The sequence below is a fragment of the Heptranchias perlo genome, unplaced genomic scaffold (genome assembly GCF_035084215.1).
Source record: "Heptranchias perlo isolate sHepPer1 unplaced genomic scaffold, sHepPer1.hap1 HAP1_SCAFFOLD_439, whole genome shotgun sequence".
NCBI lineage: Eukaryota > Metazoa > Chordata > Chondrichthyes > Hexanchiformes > Hexanchidae > Heptranchias > Heptranchias perlo.
The window spans coordinates 177,889-199,358 of NW_027139452.1; the positions used below are offsets into that span (position 1 = coordinate 177,889).

A 21,470-nucleotide genomic window follows, 5' to 3' on the forward strand; every position below is an offset into this window, starting at 1 on the left:
ATTTGGGGCTGGCAAATAAGGCAAGGGAGCACACAATAAATGGGAGGATACTGAAAGGTGTAGAAGAAGTGAGGGACCTTGGAATGCATGTCCACAGATCCCTGAAGGTAGCAGGACAGGTAGATAAGGTGGTTAACAAGGCAAATGGAATTCTTTCCTTCATTAGACACGGCATAGAATACAAGAGCAGGGAGGTTATGCTGGAACTGTATAAAACAATGGTTAGGCCCGTGTACAGTTCTGGTCACCACATTACAGGAAGGGTGTAATTGCACTCGAGAGGGTACAGGGGAGATTTACGAGGATGTTGCCAGGACTGGATAATTTTAGCTATGAGGAAAGATTGGATAGGCTGGGATTGTTCTCTTTGAAACAGAAGAAGCTGAGGAGTGATTTAATTGAGGTGTACAAAATTATGTGTGGCTGAGATAGGCTGGATAGGAAGGACCGATTTCCCTCAGCAGAGAGGTCAATAAACAAGGGGCAGGGCATAGATTTAAAGTGATTGGTAGAAGGATTATTGAGGAGTTGAGGAAAACATTTTTCACCCAGAGGCTGGTAGGTGTCTGGAACTCACTGCCTGAAAGGGTGGTAGAGGCAGAAACCCTCAACTCATTTAAAAGGTACCTGGATATGCACCTGAAGTGCCGTGACCGACAAGGCTATGGACCAAGTGCTGGAAAGTGGGATTAGGCTGGGTGGTTCATTTTCGGCTGGCACGGACACAATGGACTGAATGGCCTCCTTCTGTGCCTAAATTTTCTCTGATTCTATGATTCTAATTAACACTAAGCAGGGTAGTTCAGGGATCATGAGAACACTACTGAAGAAAAGTAACTGCTGGGAACCAAGCAATGTGTCCTTGTAAACCACAGATTAGGGAAGTTCCAGCTTCAGTGACAGAGATGGATCACAACAGGGTATAAAAGTGAGGGGATACTGAAGTAAGGGGCAGTTGGGACTGGAGACACCGGAGATCAAGCTCAGGGCGTCCGTGGTTCCATCCAGAGGGCTGATCTCGTCTACACGGGGGATTTGCATGTTTACTCTGGTATGGGAGAGGAAAGAGAATTTGCTCATATATTTCTTAATGAGGTATTAAAGTTGCTGACTCTCAGACTTGTTAATTAATAAGACAATGCATTATTTAGAACCTTCCATCCCTAAGTCTCTCTGCTGCTCTACTTTTAAACTTTGACCATTTAGTTTACATTTCATCTCATTTTTCTTCCTCTCAAAATGCATCACGTCACATTTCTCTGCATTAAATTTCACCTGGTCCATTTACGAACCTGTGGAGGTCACAATGAAGTCACTGACTCCTCTTCACAGTTCCCCACGCTGCCAATTTTGGCGTCATCTGGAGATTTTCACCTTGTGTCCCACATACCCAAGCTCAGATCATTCTCTATATTGAGGTTAGCAATGGTCCCAACACTGACCCTGGGGGACACCACTGTTTACATCCCTCCAGTCTGGAGAACATCCATTAACCACTACTCTCTGTTTTCTGCCCTTTACACAACTCCCGATACACACTGCCTCATTCCTTTTAATGCGGTAAGTACTAATTTTATCAACAAGCCTCCTGTCCGGCATCTTACCAAACACCCTTTCACAATCAATGTTGACTACATTCCCTTTATCAGTGGACTTGAGTTATCTCAAATGATCCATGTTGGCTGTTCTTAATTAATGTGTTTTTCTAACAAATGTTGAAATGTTTGCTCCACCTCATCTAGTTTGATCTGTTTCAAGACGCAACAGAAAGGTCGAGTTGTCTCCTGGAGTTTAAGATCAATTAGGTTTTAAAAATTATGTTTCAGACAATGAGGGACATCTGGGTTTAAACCCGCCCATTCTATGCCACAACTCCCGCCCCTCACACACTCCGATTCGTTGGAGGACCAACTCACCCTGTCACCCCTCCAGTCAATTTGCGCTCCTCCTATTGGTCCGGAACTCTCCTTAATCACCAGGGCGGGATTAGTGGTGAGACTGACATCCTGAGGTGCAGTTCGAAAATAAACCTGAATTGAACCCGTCGGTTGCAACATTTAAAAAAACGAATTTAATAAAAGTTACCAAAAAATATTTTCTGGAGTTCACCAAAGTGGTGGAGCGTCTGCGCTGTGTGTTTGTGCCGGTTTCAATGACACAAAGAGCTGGGGTTTCAGTTTATTTTATTTTCCTTGGTCCAAACGCGCTCTCCCTGCTTCCAATGTTTTTGTTTTCCGGCCTGATATTAAGATCATCAATGGCGGCTGCATCACCCAGCATGCAGCGCGGTTCAGATTGTGCCCTATCTGAATCAGTGGAGCCCAGCACGCAGGCGCAGTAGTGACTCATTATCGGTCAGTGTGTCCTGAGCATGCGCGGCCAGTCGAGGCTGCGGGAGGAGCGCGTTCGGTGCAGGTCAGAGGATCGGAGCAAGAGGCTCAATAAACCCCGGGGCCCGGGTCCGGGCTCAGGCCCAGGCTCAGGCTTTACAAACCCCGAGTGCGGCCCCAGACCCGAATATAAAACAGTGAACATTATCCCCCCCTCACTACCCGCCGGGAAATGAAGGGGAAATGGGGATCGGTCAGGGAGCGTCTGTAAATGAGGGAGAAATGGTGATCGGTCAGGGAGCGTCTGTAAATGAAGGAGAAATGGGGATCGGTCAGGGAGCGTCTGTAAATGAAGGAGAAATGGTGATCGGTCAGGGAGCGTCTGTAAATGAAGGAGAAATGGTGATCGGTCAGGGAGCGTCTGTAAATGAAGGGGAAATTGTGATCGGTCAGGGAGCGTCTGTCAATGAAGGAGAAATGGCGATCGGTCAGGGAGCGTCTGTAAATGAAGGAGAAATGGTGATCTCTATATCTTCAGTCATCCAGGGAGCTCTAGCTTTGGATGCTGTTCCTTTCCTCCTCGTGGGAATCTGTCTACTTTGCACCCAAGCCAACTCCTCCTTGAAGGCCTCCCACTGTTCAATTACTGTTCTGCCTGCCAATTTTTGATACCAATCCACCTGGACAAGATCCCTTTTGAACTCACTGGAATTTGCCCTCCTCCAGTTAAGAATTTTCACATTTGACTGTCCCCTGTCCTTTTCCATAACTGTTCTAAACCCAATGAGATTATGATCACTGCTGCCCCACTGAAACATGCTCCACCTGCCCCACTTCATTCTCCACACCGAGCCCACTGCTGTACTCACACTCTCTCACACTCACACTCACACTCTCTCTCACACCCTTTCACTTATGGTTTAGGGCCACTGAAAGATGATGCGATGGATTCGGATTTCAGCACAGGGAGGAGGGAGAGTGTGTGGGACGGGGATTTACAGCTTTGAGTAATGAGAGAGGAAATAGTGTTCCATAGAAAGTAGAGTTATCTGATCTGAATTTCTATCCTGTAATTACAGTGATAACTTTTATAAACTCCTTTTACAGGGGAGGATTTGCAGAGGGAAACTCAAACCAAAGATCACGTCAAGATCTGACAGAGTCACTCGATTCATCAGGACCTGAATATCATCGGCCTTTGAATGTGGAAGGAGAAATGTTTGTCTGTTCTGTCTGTGGGAGAAGATTTCAAACATCAGTGTGAGTGGAAAAGCACCGAGACACACACACCCGAGTGAGAGTGTTCCAGTGCACTGACTGTGGAAAGTGCTTTAACCAGTTACACAGCCAGAAAAAACATCGCACCGTTCACAGAGGGGAGAAATCATACACGTGTTCTGTGTGTGGACGAGGTTTCAACTGATCGTCCAACCTGGAGAGACACAAGGTCACCCGGACCATGGAGAAACCGTGGAAATGTGGGGACTGTGGGAAGGGATTCAATTCCCCTTCCAGGCTGGAAATTCATCGACACAGTCACACTGGGGAGAGGCCGTTCACCTGCTCCGTGTGTGGGAAGGGATTCGCTCAGTTATCCACCCTGCTGACACACCAGCGAGTTCACACTGGGGAGAGACCTTTTAAATGTTCTGCCTGTGAGATGAGGTTTAAAAGCAAAAGGAATCTGCTGACACACCAATGTACCCACACTGGGGAGAGGCCGTTCTCCTGCTCCGTGTGTGGGAAGGGATTCACTCAGTCATCCACCCTGTTGACACACCAGCGAGTTCACACTGGGGAGAGCCCGTTCACCTGCTCCGTGTGTGGGAAGGGATTCACTCAGTCATCCCTCCTCCTGACACACCAGCGAGTTCACACTGGGGAGAGGCCGTTCACCTGCTCCATGTGTGGGAAGGGATTCACTCGATCATCCCACCTCCTGACACACCAGCGAGTTCACTCTGATGAGAGATCTTTCAAATGTTCTGACTGTGAGAAGAGTTTTAAAAGCAAAAGTAATCTGCTGACACACCAACGCACTCACACTGGGGAGAGACCGTTCATCTGCTCTGTGTGTGGGAAGGAATTCACTCGCTCATCTGAGCTTCTGACACACCAGCGAGTTCACACTGGGGAGATGCCTTTTAAATGTTCTGACTGTGAGAAGAGGTTTAAAAGCAAAATTGAACTGCTGAAACACCAACGCACTCACACTGGGGAGAGGCCGTTCATCTGCTCTGTGTGTGGGAAGGGATTCACTCAGTCATCTCACCTCCTGACACACCAGCGAGTTCACACTAATGAGAGACCTTTTAAATGTTCTGACTGTGAGAAGAGGTTTAAAAGCAAAATTGAACTGCTGAGACACCAACGTACCCACACTGGGGAGAGGCCGTTCATCTGCACCGTGTGTGGGAAGAGATTCACTCAGTCATCCATCCTGCTGACACACCAGCGAGTTCACTCCGATGAGAGACCTTTTAAATGTTCTGACTGTGAGAAGAGGTTTAAAAGCAAATTTAATCTGCTGACACACCAACGCACTCACACTGGGGAGAGGCCGTTCACCTGCTCAGTGTGTGGGAAGGGATTCGCTTGGTCATCAAACCTTCTGAAACACCAGCGAGTTCACACTGAGAGACCTTTAAATGTTCTGACTGTGGGAAGAGATGTAAAATCAGAAACGAACTGCTGAGACATCGACGCACTCACACTGGGGAGAGACTTTTCACCTGCTCCGTGTGTGGGAAGAGATTCGCTTGATCATCTCACCTTCTGAAACATTAACTTGTTCACACTATTGAGTGACCTTTTAATGCAGTGACTGTGAGAAGAGCTTTAAAAGCAGAAATGAACTGCTGACACATCAACGCATGCCCATTGGTTGAGAGACTGTTCACCTGCTCCGTGTGTGGGAAGGGATTCACTCAGTCATCACACGTGCTGAGACACCAGCGAGTTCACGAAATGAGCAGGTCCAACGAGCCGGTCTGTAACACAGGCCAATGACTCAGTGCAGCTTGTTACCCAGTCACTGGGCTCCGTTATAGCCTCTCCTGTCAGTGACACACAAAGAGAAATTGTAAATCTGAAACAGAAAGAGATAATGTATAACACTTCATATCAATCACCAGTTTTTCCCTCTTTCCGGCTTTTAAAACAATCTGTTTCACAGTTTGTCAAACCCGAAACAGCCTCTGGGATTTGCTGATTGAGAATTTCAGTGGAAATTGGGACCGTCATTAAGTATCGGAACAAATATCCCCGCTGAGGTTTCGGGGTTGTTACTGGTTTATTTATATCAGTGAGTGACCAATTTTAAACGAGGTGAGGGTCGAAACCTAAGGTAAGAGCCTGGGATAGACAAGAGATTCTTCAATGTATCAAGTTAAATTACACTGATTCCACCAACACTGGACATCACATCCCTCAAACATTGTTACCTGTTACTGTATAAAACTGGTGAGGGTGGAAATGGGAAATAACTGAAAAAAACTTCATTGTATCAAAGTTAATTCTGATCATTATTATTATACAAACATTCTACAGCCGGTCCCTTAAAAAGGACCCAATATCAAACCAGTCCCCAGTCCTTGGGCCTGTGCCTATGTTGTGATTTGCACCCGCTTCTGACTGACTTGGTATCAGACGCACTCCCGTCAACAGTAAACGGATGGAGCCGGATCCATAAGAGAAAAATGAGGACCGACCTCCGCAGTTCTCCCAGAGTGCGGGAGGCGGAGTAACAGCAGCAGACAGAGAGATCTCTCGAAACCAGCCGCTGCCGCCGGAGAGAAGCGAGTCCCGTTCCGAGCCGTGTCTGTCAGGCGCCCGCTGACCCTCTCTTCACTGAAGGGGACCGATTCAGCACCAACTCACACACCCACCATTGGATCATTGAATCACCTTCAACACCTGAATTACATCACCACTTAATCCTCTATACACGAGGAAATACAAACCTTGTCCACACAACTTGCCCTCATAATGTTACCATTTTAGCCCCGGTATCATTCTGGTCTTTCTGCGCTGCACCTCCTGCAAGGCCAATATATCCTTCCTGAGGTCTGGTGCCCAGGACTGAATGCCGTACTCTAAATGTGGCCTTAGCAGAGTTTATAGAATTCTAACATAACTTCCACCCTTTTGAATTCCAGTTCCCTTGAGATAAAGGCCGACATTCCATTAGCCATTTTAATTATTTTTTGCACCTGTCTGCCAACTCTTCGTGATTTCCCGAAGGATCTCTGCTCACCCACAGTTCCTGGCTTCTCACCATTTTGAAAATACTCTGATTTATCTTGCTTAGGGCCAAAGTGGATGGCCTCACATTTCCCCAGATTGAAACTTTGAACAGTCTGGGGCTCTTTTGTATCGAAAATAGAAGTCCTGAAATGGGACTTTAAGATTATGCAAGGGTTTGATAGGTCAGATGTAGATAAGGTGTTTGTACTTTTGGGAGTGGGGACGTCAGAACTTAGGGCCATGAATATAATAGTCATCAATAAATCCAATCTGGCATTCAAGAGAAACATATTTATCCAGAGAGTCGTTAGAATGTGCAGCTCGCTCCCACAAGGAGTAGTTAATGCGAATTGCATGGATGCATTTACGGTGAAGCTGGATAAACACATGGAGGAGAAAGGAATATTCGGGTTTGCTCATCGGGTTAGATGAAGAGGGGTTGGAGGAGGCTCGTCTGCAGCATAAACACCGGTATAGTCTAGTTGGGCCGAATTGCCTGTTTCTGTGATGTACATTCGATGTAATTCTATGTAAGCTCCATCTGACACAGTTTTACCAACTCACTGAATCTCTCAATTTCCCTTTATAACTTTATGCTCCCATCTACACTACTCACTGCACCACCTAACTTGGTGTCGTCGACAAACCTGGATATCCGGCTCTCTATTCCTTTATCTGCCTCATTTATACAGATCCCTGGGGGACACCACTAATCAAATCCTGTCAATTTGAGTACATACCCATTAACCCTACTCTCTGTCTCCTACCTCCAAACCAACTCCCTCCCCATGTCAATGGGTTGCTATAAATTCCACGTGCTCTCATTTCTGTTCACAGTCTCTGATGCTAAACCTTAACGAATGTCTCTGGAAGTCAATGTACACATAACACCCATAGACACTCCATTATTTACCACGTTAGTTACATCTTCAAAAAGGTCAACTAGTTTCGTTAGACTTGACTTACACTTTACAAATCCATGCTGGCTCTCTCTGATCAATTCATGTTTATCCAAGTGCTCAGTCATTCTTTCCCGAAAACAGATTCTGGTCACTTCCCCACAACAGACGTCAGACTAATAGGTCTTTAATTTCCTGCTTTATCTCTCCTACCCTTCATATAAAACAGAATGACATTGGCAATTTTTTCAATCCATGGAACAATTCCTGAATCAAGAGAGTTTTGAACGATCATGACTAAAACATGTACAATTTCCTCACCTATTCCCCTTAGTCCCCTGGGATGGTCACCATCAGGTCCTGGAGATTTGTTTATCTTTAGTCGAATTGTTTTCTCCAATACCATTATTTTACTTACACTGAATCCCCTTGATTTATTTTCAGTTTTCCTCGTGTCTCTGGTTTATTATCCTCATGCTTTTCTGTGAGTATCAGCAACTCTGCCATTTCCTGATTTTCAATTACAATATCACCTCCATCTGTCTTTAAGGGCCCACGTTATTCTTAGTCACCCTTCTTTCTCTTAATATACGTGTAAAAACCTTGAAAGTTGTCCTTAATTTCACTCACAAGTTTTTCTCGTTTTCCCTCTTTGCTCCTCTTACGATTTTTTTTGTTTCAGCACCACAATAAACAACACTTCGCTGTGAAATTTGCTCAATTAGTTCTTCAGTGTCAGAGCGAGAATTGTCCATCCCGAATTTATTTAAAGTAACAAACAGAAGCACAAATATTCATTCGTCTATCAAAGCACTGATGGACACAGAAAGATAAACACAGCTTGAAACGCAGTCAGTATCGGGATTCACAGGGAAACGGGCAAATGAAATAGACAAAGATCAAACAGTCTGAACCCACAACAGAATGTGACGTGCAGCTGATAGATATTAATGAGAGGAGGTGGGAAACAGGACCATGAATTGGCACCGTGGCTTAGTTGGTTAAAGCACCTGTCTAGTAAACAGGAGATCCTGGGTTCAACTCCCAGCGGTGCCTTTGTGTAATTCATGGTGTTCAGTGAATTTGAGAAGCACACAGTGCTGTGTTTTGTTCAGGATCCAACATGGAACTGATCAGGAGGTCTCTTCAAAAATGCCTTTTCATCATACAGACAGCCCTCTCATAGAATGTGTCCGTGACACGTTCTTGTTTCTGGGCTCGTTGAGGTTGGGGTATAATTCTCGATTCGAGGTTCATACCCTGGAGAAGCCCTAATTTGGAACTAGACTTTTGATCCTTGAACTGCGGTTCAGACTTTTGCAAAGAGAGAAAAGAAGTCCCCAAATCACTCCACCTGAATCTCACGCGGTCTCGGAAGAAGTTCAGTTCAAACAATCAGGACTTTAAAGGCACCTCAATGACCTGCACTTTCATTGAACGAGCTTTGCTTCCAATTGCATTCGACCTTGAAACCGCTCTGGGCTTTCATCTCACTGAAGCAGAGTGTGGCCGCTCTGTATCTGTGAGCATGTCGGTGACGAGGTTAGCTCTGATATTGGTCGCTTTCAATTTTTAAGATCTCACCAAGCTCAGGGAAAAGAAACCGAGAATCGAATTGTCCCTGTAAGTGCTGAATTGAAGGGATTGGTGCTCCAAGCAGATCTGGAAAATGCACAGTGCGGTCGCTCAGGAATTCCAAATCCACCCTCTGGCCACTCGGCGATCATATTAACTGAGCTTTACTCTGGCCCAGTGTCACCGCGCTGAAATCGAGTATTTCTCCGGCACGTTTCTCTTAACTTCACAGTTGCTGGTTTAAGAGTGAAGACCGGCTCGTTGGATTTTCACTCCTGCAAGTTTCAACCATTCATTTTGCAAAAGTGAACTGATAGTAGACAGCTGTTATATGGGCTCCTGCAGTCTCAACGTTTAGCTCATGGAATTACACATTTAGCATCGGGCTTTTCCGCTTGTCTCGGTGGCGCAAAAGTTTGATGATTCGAGTCCTTATTATATTTTTCCTCAGGATTCATCGCCTCAAAGTTCCAGGGTTTCAATGTGTGCTTTGTCTGCAAGAAAATGTACCGTGATCATTGCCGGCTGAGCAGGGCTGATATTTCACCATTTACCCTGCAGTCGGAAATCAGGCACATGAATCATATAAAGGAATGGAACATTGGCTTCAGGGAAATCACAATTCATCTTGACAGACAAACCCCTGAAAGGCCCGAAGGGAGGTCACACTCGCAGTAAGAGAGCTGGTTCGCTGTGACAGAGAGATTTCTGCAGTGAGTGAGACCAGACTGTTTCTATTTTCAGAGGATAAATGTCACACCCTTTATTTTGGAAAAGCAAAACGGTGGGGATTTTTATCACAGCCCGATGCCTTTCGTGTTGGATCAGATGTTCCCCGTTGCGTTACTTTCATCTTCATCGGAGAACCGGTTCGGGCGTTCCTGTGATAAACGGCGACAATTGCCGGTTAATGTTAAATTTAACAACGGCTGCGCTGAGTTTTTAATCCCACTCTCAAGATGCAGTCTGTAAAATGATGAAATTTCATCACATGCAAAGCACAAAAATCTTATTAAAGTTTTGACTGTCTCTCGGTAACCACGTCAGCATCTCCTTCAGTCTGAAAGAGAAAGTTATCGGTTGATTAATGGTGATTAAAACAGTCATTCAACTACGAACGGTTTAATTAGCTTCATGTAATTATTTATTAAGTTCATAACTCGTGTTAAAGTTAATTCCCTGATTGGGAATGGAACCACCCGGCGGTGGGAGCACTGAATTTTCTCCGACAGGATTGCGCACGGGACACCATGGGACACTGATTCTCTGATGGTTTACTGGGTAAAGGCCCTGATCCCTGGTCTGTGCTGATTCTCTGATAGTTTAGTGGGATTCATTCTGTATCTCTCAGTCTCTGGTACAGTGTGCGAGTGTGGGATTCATTCTGTATCTCTCAGTCTCTGATACAGTATGTGAGTGTGTGATTCATTCTGTATCTGTCACTCACTGATACAGTATGTGAGTGTGGGATTCATTCTGTATCTCTCAATCTCTGGTACTGTGTGTGAATGTGGGATTCATTCTGTATCTCTCAATCTCTGGTACTGTGTGTGAATGTGGGATTCATTCTGTATCTGTCATTCTCTGGTACAGTGTGCGAGTGTGGGATTCATTCTGTATCTCTCAATCTCTGGTACTGTGTGTGAGTGTGGGATTCATTCTGTATCTGTCAGTCTCTGGTACTGTGTGTGAGTGTGGGATTCATTCTGTATCTGTCAGTCTCTGGTACTGTGTGAGAGTGTGGGATTCATTCTGTATCTCTCAAACTCTGGTACTGTGTGTGAGTGTGGGATTCATTCTGTATCTGTCAGTCTCTGATACTGTGTGTGAACTTGGGATTGATTCTGTATCTTGTCAGCAGTGTGTGTGAGAGTTTGTGATTCATTCTTTATATGCAGTCTCTCATACTGTGTGTTAGTGTGGGATTCTTTTGGTATCTGTCAGTCTCTGTTTCTCCATGTGAGTGTGGGACTCATTCTGTATATACAGTCCCCAGTACTGTATGTGAGAGTTGAATTCATCCTAAATATGCAGTTACTCATACTGCATGTTAGTGTGGGATTCATACTGTACCTATCAGTCCCTGGTACTTGATGAGAGTGTGGGATTAACTCTGTGTCTGTCAGTCTCTAGTACTGTATGTGAGTTTGGGATTCCTTCTGTATCTGTGAGTGTTGGATTCATTCTGTGTCTGTGTGTCTCTGGTACTGTATCTGAATGTGAGTTTCATTCTGTATCTGTACGTAATTATTCTCTCAGATTACATTATTGCGTTCAATACTTTAGCTTTAATATCTTAATGTTTGAAGAGTTTTACTCCTTATTTAATTTGTAAATATGGACGAACTTTAGGATTTAATGTTGGAGGTTTTAATCAGATAATTTGTGTGCTTTTTGGACTACTATTAAATCTGCATCTCTGTGAGTACGATTGTGGATGATAATGAATCTTTCAAACGGATAAGGGAACATTTTTGAATTGGTTTGTAATGTGTAGATCAGTCTGTAGAAATGGAATTGATACTGTATCTTTCAGTCTAATATTGTATGAGATTTTTGGACTGGTATATAATGTGTATCTCAGTCTGCACTAATAGAATTGATACTCTATCTTTAAATTTCATTCTGCGAGTGCATTCTGAACAGGAATCTAATTTGTTTCTCAGGTTTACTATCTTTCAGTATTTCTCAATCGATACTGTACGTGAGGTTTGGATTTGTTTGCAATTTGTAGCAAATGGTTCACTTTTCGAATGGATATTTCATGTATTAAAGTCATGTGTGAGAGAGTTCTGGGATAGTATTCAATTGGAATCTCGGGTACATTATTGGGATTCATTCTGTCCCTTTCAATCGGATACCATGTGTGATTTCTCTCTGGTATTTAATTCGTAGCTATGTTGCCCTATTGTGAGATTGACACAGTGCCTTTCAATCTGAGAGTGTGATTTTGGACTGGGATTTTTGTATCTGCCTGTCAGCGGGACTGAGTTCGGGGCAAATGGAACAGTGTCTGCCTCACCCGCATTGTTTGAATGTTGGATTGAAAGTGTGTCTCTGGAACTTGGGATCAGTGTGGGACTGAGTACTTCTGCTGTCTGAGACTGTGGAACTGATGACCTGTCTGTGTCTCTGTGCTCTGTGGGTGATAATGTACCTCCTGTGTGTGAGAAGGAGCTGGCTGCACTCCTCCTTGTGCCTCGGGTGGAGGAAACATCACATTCATTCTGGATCATTCAAGGATTCGCCTGTGGGAAGAAAAATGATCTCTTCTAACTCAAGAAACGGTGAGGTTGAAAATGGAAAAGTGATCAGTTTAATATCTCGAATGATCATTTTGAATATCCACAAATGAAAACCAGTGATACAAACAGTGTCAGTGTCTGACTCCACTGCAGCACTCAGCTTCTGCACACCAGGTGTGTTGGGCTATTTTACAACAATTTAGTGACATCCAGACACAACCCAACCCCTGCACTGATCCATGAATGGGACTACCCGATGGGGCAGGGACCTTTGTACAGGTCAGGTTTCTCATCCCCTCTCCCATGGGACTAACCGTTCAACCGAAACCAAACAGCCGCTGTTTAAATTGTGTCCTTCACACTTCTCACCTGATGCCTGCAATAGATGCTCTTTGTATAACTCCCCACATCCTTACTGTCCGGCTCTGTTTCCACTCTTCACTGTCCAATAACAATAAACAGGGTGAGACTGGAACTAAACCAGGACCATTCACTCCTGGTTTGGGGAGTGAAAGCAGCAATGGTTTTAATAGCAGGTTCTTCCCATTCTCTCTCCCTTCCCCTGGACACACCCTGTCCACACACAGCCCGAGAATGACCTCTCCCTTCCCCCCCTCTCACTCCATGTTCCGGGACCAGTTCCTGATCCACTCCGCCTCTTACAAACATCCCCCGGACTCCCCCTGCCCTTCCCCCGGACTCAATGCCGATCTCTGAGCCCATCTGCGGACACGGTCCCGGAGCGATGAGCTGCTGTAACGAGGCTGCTCTTTGCTCCCTTCCCCCGGGTGCCGTGATCTCTCCATTCCCACCTGTCTGAGCAAAGGAAGTGGGTCTGGGGGAAAGGTCAGAGGGAATGGGCTCCACAGGCAGTGCAGGAACAGGCACCAGAATGGGAAACAGATGGGATTCCACCAGTGCCTAACGCTGGAATCCAGACTGACTTTACAATCTCCAACTATTAAACTCGAGGTTTCCATCCCTGCTGTTTCTCTCGGGCTCTTTTGATGGGAAAGAGTCTTTCAGAGATAAAGTGAGAGGCTGTGGAATGACCCAATGGGTTCTGTTCATTCTTGGCTCCCTGACTGATAAAGTAACGTTTGACTCCGAAACTGGAGGGAGGATTCCTCAAACCAATCCTGGAGAAACGGGGGAGGAAAGTGGGAGTCGGTGTATTTGCTGGGACCGTGTAGGATTAATATCAGGCAGCAACAGTCCCAGTTTATTTCAATCGGAGTGAAACTCTCGGTCACTGAGAGAAATACAGAACGGCCCTGAGCTGCAAGATTGCAGAGGGGACAACATGCAAGAGAGGGTTAAATGTGTGACACTGTCCCTGAGAGTGGGATTAATAATGTGTCTGTCTCTGAAATAATATCAGTGAGAGATGAGACTGCATCTTCTGTCACTCCACCTTGGAATAGCAATTGGAATGGAATATTTTCCAATTTGTTACTCTGTGTAAACAGGACATTTCAGGTCAGTTTCTCTCTCTCACTGCACCGGAGAGAGTCAGCACCCACCACACCAGAGAGGGTCAGCACCCACCGCACCAGAGAGAGTCAGCACCCACCGCACCAGAGAGAGTCAGCACCCACCGCACCAGCTGGCAATGCATTCCAGATGCTCACTCCACTCTGGGAAAAGAAAAAGCTCCCAACATCCAGACTATTCTTCCCTCTTTGTGGTCGGAACGCCGGTCCGCTGCTTCCCCCCAATCTGTGAAACTGGAAATAATCGATCACTGGGCAAGCTGTTCAACCATGAGATGGGAGCCATTCAAACACCGTGGGCGCTCTCCCATTGAATTATATTCTGTGCGGAGCGTTCGGTTTTTCGCGAGGTGAAGAAACTCTTGTCTCTCCTTGTGTGGAAATGTGAGGCGAATCTCAGATGATATTCTCACAGTTGAATCCAAAATTTTAAATGTAACTTGTTTGGAGATGCCGGGGATTGAACCCGGGACCTCATACATGCAAAGCATGCGCTCTTCCACTGAGCAAATCCCCACGGGTCAAAAGGTAACTGAGAAATTAACAAGCAGACACTTTAGAAGTGAAGCCGTGAGCTTTCTGCTCCGTCTCTCCAGGACATCGAGATGCCCAGCGGTCCCGCGTGTTCACAATGTTCAACCTCTGCTTCAGTTCACGGGGTTTCTGCTCCTCTTTAATTTGAACTTTCCAAAAAAAAAGTCTGCGGAAATAAAAAAAACCCAATCGCTAATGGTCAGTGACAAGGCTGAAATCCAACCTCTGAATCATAAAGTGAGATGGAAGAATGACAGAGCGTCAAACAGGAACAAGAGCTGGGACTGCTCGCTCGATATTGCACCGTCACACATTCCCCTCAGTCGGCGGCTGCTTTGAGTTGAGCTGTTGAGGGGACCGTGAGATGAAGTCCCGCTCCGGACAATTTAATGCTTGTGGAGCCTCAGAAGTTGAAACTCGCTGAGCTCAGAAAGCATCATTCAACTTTCCGTGGGTAATTCTGGTGAAAAATTATTTAGGGAGATGCTGGGAGTTGAACCCAGGACCTCAACACATGCGAAACATGCGCTCTATCACTGAACTAAATCCCCAGATTACAGAAAACTCTCACCAAGGAAAGAAAAACTGATTGTCCTCATTTTATGAGGCCACCCGTGGTGGGTGTGCACTCCACTCACTGCATTTTACTGGAGAAATAATCAATTTATATTATGTAACTATCCCTCCAAGTGACTACGGTGCGGTCTTTCTCTCTCTCTATATCCCTCCAAGTGACTACAGTGCGGTCTCTCTCTCTCTCTCTCTTGCTGTGATCTGTTGACTGAAAAGTTCTCTTCTTCCTTGCCAGAATCTTGTGCGCCTTCCTCAGCTTTTGAGGTCTCTTCTTATTCCCTTTTTCAGTTTATGAGCAGTTCACTCTCACATCCACATCTCTCAGCCTGACCATTATTCATGTCTCTCAACCTTCAGAAGTTACATTCCAAGCATAACTCCTGGTCCCATCCGTGCCTTGTTGTTACAGACTTAACAGAACCTTATTTAGAGTTTACATTGCCAGCCTTCACAGAACCGTTTGTATAAACAGACTTCTACTGACTGGCTTGTGGAGGCTTGAGATAGAGAGGCCTGAGCCTGAGTGACTCCTTGATTTAATGAACCTTCAGTCCCTTTATCTACATGTCTTTTAGACATTATGCTATTACAGCACATTCCTCCCTTAGGTCTGTTCATTCCCACTTTACTGTTGTCAGCATCCTTTTAGTTTTAACTGCAAACTTGACTATAATAACCATCATTCATCCTTCTCGGCCCACCAGCACTTTCTTATTGAACACACGTTACATGGTTCATTCTATATTAATACACAGTACAGTTTACATTTACAGATACATAGATTCACAGTACATTTTGTTCTACTTCTACTATTGATTATAATTATACTAAATTCTATCTGTTAATGGGTTAATCCTTACACGTTGTTCTTCCTGACTCTAAACACCGTAGTTCAGTCCTGGATGTGAGTAACTGCAGAATCCAACCCCTGCAGTCATATGTGAACTCGCTGGTGTCTCAGCACGTGTGATGACTGAGTGAATCCCTTCCCACACACGGAGCAGGTGAACAGTCTCTCCACTGTTGTGGGAAAATCACCACTCGGAGTCAGACTTAAAGATTCAACATGCAGTTTATTGGACAAAGCTTTGGGAGAAGAGCTTGACACTCCGCAGTGTACGCAGTCACCTTCTCAACTTTAAAATGGTCGTTGAGCTTCTTTTATACATTACAAGTACAGACATTTAGCAGCTATTACATTATTAGCCTTGCTTAGTGACACATTAGCCAATTAGGCCCCCACAGCAACAATTGACCTCCAATCACATTAAAACAACTGTTATCAACTTAAGACAGTCTGGTCTTTGTCTGTTCAGTCTGGTTCTGTGGTTTTTATCAGTTCGTTGTGCTCAGTCAGCATTTTTTAATGTCTTTTCACAGGGTCCATCTTGTTTTGTTTAGCAGAGTCCATTTTGTTTAGCAGTACATTAATTTGTTAATCATCATTTGTTATGTTTAAGCTTTAATTATGGGTAGTCTGGTTCGCACAAGGCACATTTCAGTGTGGTCTCGGAGCAGTGACCGCAGCCACACACACGCTAGTCGCCAAAAAGGTCATTTTTATCTTTAACCCAACAGCTTAAATTTTACTTTAACACCACAAAGTGCGTGAGTTGATGTGTCAGCAGTTCATTTCTGCTTTTAAAGCTCTTCTCAAAGTTACTGCATTAAAAGGTCACTCAATAGTGTGAACAAGTTGATGTCTCAGAAGGTGGGATGAATTCGTGAATCCCTTCCCACACACGGAGCAGGTGAACAGTCTCTCCCCAGTGTCAGTGTGTTGGTGTTTCAGATCATTTGTTTTAAAGCCCGTCTCACAGTCAGAACATTTCAGAGGTCTCTTATCAGAGTGAACTCGCTGGTGTCTCAGCAGGTGTGATGACCGAGTAAATCTCTTCTTACACAGGGAGCAGGTGAACGGCCTCTCCCTGGCGTGAGTGTGTCGATGTCTTCACAATTTGTATCTGCATTTAGAGCTCTTCGTGCAGTCAGAACATTAAAAAGGTCTCTCCCCAGTGTGAACAAGTTGGTGTGTCAGCAGTTTGGATCAATGAGTGAATCCCTTCCCTCACACGGAGCAGGTGAGCGGCCTCTCCCCAGTGTGAACTCGCTGTGTATCAGCAGGTGGGATGACCGAGTGAATCTCTTCTTACACACAGAGCAGGAGAATGGTCTCTCCCTAGTGTGAGTTCCTTGGTGTTGCAGCAGATTAATTTTGCTTTTAAAGCTCCTCTCACAGTCAGAACATTTAAAAGGTCTCTCATCAGTGTGAACAAGTTGATGTTTCAGCAGGGAGGATGAATGAGTGAATCTCTTCTTACACACGGAGCAGGTGAATGGCCTCTCCCCAGTGTGAACTCGCTGGTGTGACAAAAGTTGTGATGACAGTGTGAATCTCTTCCCGCACACGGAGCAGGTGAACGGCCTCTCCCCGGTGTCACTGCGTTGATGTCTCAGCAGTTCGTTTCTGCTTTTAAAGCTTTCCCACAGTCAGAGCATTTAAAAGGTCTCTCATCGGAGTGAACTCGCTGGTGTTTCAGCAGGTGGCATGATCGAGTAAATCTCTTCTTACACACGGAGCAGGTGAACGGCCTCTCCCCAGTGTGATTGCGTGGATGAGTTTCCAGCTCTGAAGGGTAATTGAATCCCTTCCCACAGTCCCCACATTTCCACGGTTTCTCCGTGGTCCGGGTGTCCTTGTGTCTCTCCAGGTTGGACGATCAGTTGAAGCCTCGTCCACACACAGAACCCGTGTACGGTTTCTCCCCGCTGTGAATGGAGTGATGTTTTCTCAGGCTGTGTAACTGGTTAAAGCTCTTTCCACAGTCAGTGCACTGGAACACTCTCACTCGGGTGTGTGTGTCTCGGTGCTTTCCCACTCACACTGATGTTTGAAATCTTCTCCCACAGATAGAACAGACAAACATTTCTCCTTCCACATTCAAAGGCCGATGATATTCAGGTCCTGATGAATCGAGTGACTCTGTCAGATCTTGGCGTGATCTTTGGTTTGAGTTTCCCTCTGTAAATCCTCCCCTTCTAATACCCTGTAAAGGAGTTTATAAAAGTCATCACTGTAAGTACAGGGTAGAAATTCAGAACAGACAATTCTAGTTTCTACAAAACCTTCTTTCCTCTCTTGTGCCTCAAAGCTGTAAATCCCCGTCCCACACACTCTCCCTCCTCCCTCTGCTGAAATCCAAACCCATCGCATCATCTTTCAGTGGCCCGAAACCATGAGTGAAAGGGTGAGAGAGTGAAAGGGTGAGAGAGTGAATGTGAGAGAGTGAATGTGAGAGAGTGAATGTGAGTGTGAGAGAGAGAGTGTGAGAGAGTGAATGTGAGTGAATGTGAGAGTGAGAGTGAGTGAGAGTGTGAATGTGAGAGAGAGTGTGAGAGAGTGAGTGTGAGAGAGTGAATGTGAGAGTGAATGTGTGTGAATGTGAGTGAGTATGAAAGAGTGAATGTGAGGGAGTGAGTGTGAGAGAGTGAGTGTGAGAGAGTGTGAGTACAGCAGTGGGCTCGGTGTGGAGAATGAAGTGGGGCAGGTGGAGCATGTTTCAGTGGGGCAGCAGTGATCATAATCTCATTAGGTTTAGAATAGTTATGGAAAAGGACAAGGAACAGTCAAATGTGAAAATTCTTAACTGGAGGAGGGCTAATTCCAGTGAGTTAAAAAGGGATCTTTTCTGTGTGGATTGGAATCAAAAATTGGCAGGCAGAACAGTAATTGAACAGTGGGAGGCCTTCAAGGAGGAGTTGGTTTGGGTACAGAGTAGACAGATTCCAACGAGAAGGAAAGGAACAGCATCCAAAGCTCGAGCTCGGATGAATAAAGATAAAGAGATCACCATTTCTCCTTCATTTACAGACGATCACTGACCGATCATCATTTCTCCTTAATTTACAGACATTCCCTGACCGATTACCGTTTCTCCTTCATTTAAAGACGTTCCCTGACCAATCACCATTTCTGCTTCATTTACAGATGCTCCCTGACCAATCACATTTCTCCGTCATTTCCAGATGCTCCCTGACCGATCGCCAGTTCTTCAATTACAGACACTCCCTGACCGATCTCCATTTCTCCTTCAATTACAGACGCTCCCTGACCGATCTCCATTTCTCCTTCAATTACAGATGCTCCCTGACTGATCACTATTTCTCCTTCATTTACAGATGCTCCCTGACCGACCACTATTTCTCCTTCATTTACAGACGCTCCCTGACCGATCACCATTTCTCCTTCAATTGCAGACGCTCCCTGACAGATCACCATTTCTCCTTCATTTACAGATGCTCCCTGACTGATCACTATTTCTCCTTCATTGACAGACACTCCCTGACTGACCACTATTTCTCCTTCATTTACAGACGCTCCCTGACCGATCACCATTTCTCCTTCATTTACAGACGCTCCCTGACCAATCACCATTTCTCCTTCATTTACAGACGCTCCCTGACTGATCACCATTTCTCCTTCATTTACAGACGCTCCCTGACCAATCACCATTTCTCCTTCATTTACAGACGCTCCCTGACTGATCACCATTTCTCCTTCATTTACAGACGCTCCCCGACCGATCACCATTTCTCCTTCATTTACAGACGCTCCCTGACCGATCACCATTTCCCCTTCATTTACAGACGCTCCCTGACCGATCCCCATTTCCCCTTCATTTCCCGGCGGGTAGTGAGGGGGGGATAATGTTCACTGTTTTATATTCGGGTCTGGGCCCGCACTCGGGGTTTGTAAAGCCTGAGCCTGGGCCTGAGCCCGGACCCGGGCCCCGGGGTTTATTGAGCCTCTTGCTCCGATCCTCTGACCTGCACCGAACGCGCTCCTTCCGCAGCCTCGACTGGCCGCGCATGCTCAGGACACACTGACCGGTAATGAGTCACTACTGCGCCTGCGCACTGGTCTCCACTGATTCAGATAGGGCACAATCTGAACCGCGCTGCATGCTGGGTGATGCAGCCGCCATTGATGATTTTACTGTCCGGCCGAAAAGCAAAGACATTGGAAACAGGGAGAGCGCGTTTGGTCCAAGGATAATAAAATAAACTGAAACCCCAGCTCTTTGTGCCATTTAAACCGGCACAAACACACTGCGTCGAAGCTCCCCCACTTTGGAGAAATCCAGAAAATATTTTTTACGGTAACCTTTATTAATTTCGTTTTATTAAATGTTGCAACTGACGGGTTCAATTAATGTAAGGAATCTTACAACACCAGGTTATAGTCCAACAAATTTATTTTAAAATCACAAGCTTTCGGAGATGATCCCCTTCGTCAGGTGAATGAGTGAAAGGTTCTCAAATCGCATATCTTCTATTAGGCTGGGACACCATCACACCAATCAAAAGGTGTCGTTGGTGTTCAGACAGATGAGCCACGGTGAACAGCACGTCCCAGTACACTGGAGAACAGCGTCCACGACACCACACAACCCTGCAACGGCAACCTCTGCAAGACATGCCAGATCATCGACACGGATACCACCATCACACGAGAGGACACCACCCACCAGGTACATGGTTCATACTCCTGTGACTCGGCCAACGTTGTCTACCTCATACGTTGCAGGAAAGGATGCCCCGGAGCATGGTACATTGGCGAGACCATGCAGACACTGCGACAACGGATGAACGGACACCGCGCAACAATCGCCAGACAGGAGGGTTCCCTCCCAGTCGGGGAACACTTTAGCAGTCATGGACATTCAGCCTCCGATCTTCGGGCAAGCGTTCTCCAAGGCGTCCTTCGAGACACACGACGACGCAAAATCGTCGAGCTGAAATTGATAGCCAAGTTCCGCACCCATGAGGACGGCCTCAACCGGGATCTTGGGTTCATGTCACGCTACACGTAACCCCACCAGCAAGGGGGAAAAAAAGTTATCTGTTTTTAATATTCTCTCTCTCTCTCTGCCTTTCGGGTCTCTTTCTCTCTGTCTGTGTAATTTGACACAATGTGTATTCAGTATACTGGGACCTACTGTTTTCCGTGGTGAACCTGTCTGAACACCAACGACACCTTTGATTGGTGTGATGGTGTCCCAGCCTAATACAAGATATGCGATTTGAGAACCTTTCACTCACTCACCTGGCGAAGGAGATAATCTCCGAAAGCTTGTGATTTTAAAATAAAATTGTTGGACTATAACTGGTGTTGTAAGATTCCTTACATTTGTCCAGTTTCCTGGGTCAGCGGCCATTAGTCACGGTGGGCCCCTGATGGAAATTCCACCGGCGAGCAGCAGCCCAGCGGCCCCCGGGAAATTTGTAATAACTTTCAAAAGGGAACAGGACAAATATTTGAAGGGGAGAAATTTGCAGGACCGCGGGGAAAGAGGGACTAATTGGACAGCTCTTTCAAAGAGCCAGCACAGGCACGATGGGCTGAACGGCCTCCTCCTGTGCTGTAAGATCCTATGAGGTTCAAGGTGCAGCATCGACAGGGTGGAGCGGCTGTCACCAGCTCTGCCTGATGACCATCAGGTGAAGTCCAACACAGTGAAGGAAATGCAGCCCCCAGTGCACTCTCCCTCCCTGCAGCATTCCTCCAGGAATCCA

At 45.8% G+C, this 21,470-nt stretch overlaps 2 non-coding genes across 2 annotated transcripts; one reads left to right on the plus strand and one right to left on the minus strand.

Moving 5' to 3' along the window:
• The first annotated feature begins 8,456 nt into the window (after positions 1-8,456).
• On the plus strand, positions 8,457-8,530 carry trnat-agu (transfer RNA threonine (anticodon AGU)). Its single transcript has one exon. It is a non-coding gene; the product is annotated as a tRNA-Thr (tRNA).
• A 5,701-nt stretch (positions 8,531-14,231) lies between these two features.
• On the minus strand, positions 14,232-14,304 carry trnaa-ugc (transfer RNA alanine (anticodon UGC)). Its single transcript has one exon. It is a non-coding gene; the product is annotated as a tRNA-Ala (tRNA).
• Between the last annotated feature and the right edge of the window lie 7,166 nt (positions 14,305-21,470).